A 3,180-nucleotide genomic window follows, 5' to 3' on the forward strand; every position below is an offset into this window, starting at 1 on the left:
ACTAGCTGATGGAGAGGAACAAGAACTGAGGACTTTACTTGATTACAAAGAAGGTGTGATAGTTGATCTATTACTCAATTACTGATGTTACTTATACTAATGGTATAGGATCAATATTTGAACAAGATAAACAACTGAATATCATCAAAAAAAGAAAAGGTATAGTTAGTGAATGATGAAGATATTTTATTAATGTATTTTTACTTGTATAGAGTATATTGAAAGGAGACTAGAGACACCAGGTATAGTACTAACTTAAAGCATGTATTAAAGTAATGTGGAGTTGATAATCATTTGAACAATCAGTACAATTATCTTATAAATTAAAATTCTCATTGTGTCATTACTGTAGAGTCTAAACTGAATGTGAAGCTACTGACTAGAGGGAAGTTGATAAATAAAATATTTAAATCAAAGAAATCAGAGACTCAGTATTTCCGAACCTCTCTCCTAATGAAAGCAGGTACTGAGTCTACTGGTATAATCTGTCTATACTACCTCATGACAGGAAGAGAGGAGGCATTAGTGGAGTATAAGAAAGAGATTGAGCTACTTCAAGAAAATATATCAATAACTAGTGTACAACTGATGATGATTCAAAAGGGAAATATTGAGAGTACGTGATATGTTAGTAATTAAATCATTAACTGATTGATATATTGTATAGAGAAGGATCAGTGTACACAATCACTGGATACACCAACAGCAGAATCTATTTACACAGCACATACTGACTATCATGGAATATATAGTTATTATCTTTCATTAGGTGAGGGAGAGCAGCTGGAGATATATGACAAGTTTGATAGCTTGAAGTGGAGAGGAAGATCCTTGGTGTCTGGTGATGAGGGAGACATTCCTAGTAGTTGTGTTTACTCAATGTTGGAGTCACTTCAATTGTTAGAGTTTATACTGTCAGTGGAAGAAGTGTCCCTTCCTATTCTACAGAAGATAAGGAATGATTCATCTAGTAATGATGAGAAAGCTTCTCTTTTCTTGGAGACTATTAATGATGATCCTATTATGATATCTGCACTGAGACAAGACAAGGAACAACATGATAAAGGTAATATTTGTGATTATTGTGACAGTCAGTATAATTATTTTCATGAACTTGTAATGTTATGTGTATGTAGCACATACAATGTATATACATGTAATTTTATACATATGTACATATTGTGTTTGTATTTGTTTATCGGCCTCGCCCAGCCTTGTGTAGGTGAGGACTAGGTACTATTGTTGTCTGTCTGTTTGTCATTCATTCATTCTGTGTGCTATCTTTTATCTTTGAGAATGAATAACTTGACAACCGTGCACTTTAAAGCTGTAAGGGTTTTCTCTTCTGTTAGGAAAGTCTTGCTTTACTGCTTTGAGATGTTTAGGGAGCAGAGATAGCTACTAGAATCCTTTAAACTCATGAGGGAATGCCCAGCAATAGCAGTAGTACTATGGAAGTAAGTGAAGCTCTTATCCAGAAGATCAAGACTAGTTATTGTTTCGTGAGATTCTTTAAATTGCACAGTACTTGTTATTGAGTTATGGTAATTCGAGTTTTATCCTGAGTAAAGTGCTGTAGCAGCAACTCACTAGTCTAAGGATCCTAAACTCTCTTAAGTCACTCAATCTATCTAGGCAACAGTATTTGGGTCCGACACAAGTGATAATGTCACACCTCAAAGCTGAGCCTGGAGCAGCTTGCCACTTCTGCAGGAATACAAGAGCAAATTTAACTACAGGAAGCTAGCTGTTATAATCCCTTGGCCTCAGGAGCACTTTCCAACTTTTTGTATAGAAAAATTAATCTAAAATAGATAGTGATCATGCACATGCATTGAAAGCTATTGTTTGCTATTTTTAAAATGATTGCATATATTAATTGTAACACTTTTGTCTTTTGATCCAAATTTTTAAATTCAACTTTTCTAGCTAACACCTCCCAGACACCTAAAGGGGCGAGGCCATGCACTTTTAGTGTCTCGTTGTTGCATACATGTATAAGTATAATCCTTTGGTTTATATTAGGAGTCACTGGGAGTGTGAGCTGGGGTGGGTGTGGTGACAGTGTATCACTTTCCTCTCCATCTCCAGTTCAGTGTAATGAAGTGATTAGTAATATTAATGATAATCATAAGGTGATTCACCTCTACTACTCATCTACTAATAGTACAGTATCTCTACTATCATCAACTAAACTGCATACACTAAACCTGAGGAGACTTCATATACAGTACACTCCATTAACTAATGATTGTATCCAGTACTTGTGTATACTACTAACTAATAATAAAACAATACAAGAACTAGTCATCTGGTACCACTCCATTAGTGATAGAGGAGTTACTAATATCTGTCAAGCACTTGAACACAACTCTACACATACCTCATTAAATCTTTCTTATAATCCTCTCATCACTTCTACTAGTGGACAAGCTCTTTCTCACCTCCTCCTCAATAACTCATCACTAGTTGAACTGAATCTATGGAATACTTCATTGTCTCCTGAGTCAATACTACTCATCCTCCAGTCACTAATGGATAATAAGAATATAAGGACACTCAGGCTAGACAGGCAACACCAAAAGACTTGTATTAATACTTATCCTAACTATCACCTCATACAAGACAGAGTAGAGTGGTGGTAATCACTCTTCATGTGAACTTGTGTATCTTCACCAAAAACAAGCGACCAATCAGAATACACTATACATAAAAGGCTGATCTGTTATTTTTATTAATTCCATTATTATTTTTTGTTATACATTATTTCATAATCTCATTCTAATCAATTAGCGTCTGGTTCAATTCTGCTAGTCCCGCCCACAAATAGTGACAACAAATCATTTCAATATTACTTTAATCTTAAAACGTATAATTAGAAATGACGTACATATACAATTGATAATAATAATAATAATAATACCCCAGTCCTTCATACTGGTATGTTTTGAGTCAGTAAGTAACTAACAGAACGAGACAGACTAGACTCATTGTGTAACGAGTTAGCCCCACCCACAGACACGCCCCCTGCCCCGCCATGATCTGCAGAATTTTTTCTCAATACTTGATCCACAAACTGAAGAGAGAGGGGTAGATCAGTCCTTGATACTGGAGAGGGACGCTTTGGTACAAAATTATTGTTAGTCTTAGGATCATGAAGTAATGGTATTAGTAATTGAG

At 35.2% G+C, this 3,180-nt stretch overlaps 1 long non-coding RNA gene across 1 annotated transcript; it reads left to right on the top strand.

Annotated features, from left to right (window-relative positions):
* Positions 1-119: 119 nt before the first annotated feature.
* LOC109588366 (uncharacterized) lies at positions 120-530 on the top strand. Its single transcript, XR_002188116.1, has 3 exons — positions 120-159; positions 213-463; positions 509-530. It is a non-coding gene; the product is annotated as an uncharacterized LOC109588366 (long non-coding RNA).
* Positions 531-3,180: the final 2,650 nt, after the last annotated feature.

This window comes from Amphimedon queenslandica, unplaced genomic scaffold (genome assembly GCF_000090795.2).
Source record: "Amphimedon queenslandica unplaced genomic scaffold, v1.1 AMPQUscaffold_12131, whole genome shotgun sequence".
NCBI classification, from domain to species: Eukaryota; Metazoa; Porifera; class Demospongiae; order Haplosclerida; family Niphatidae; genus Amphimedon; species Amphimedon queenslandica.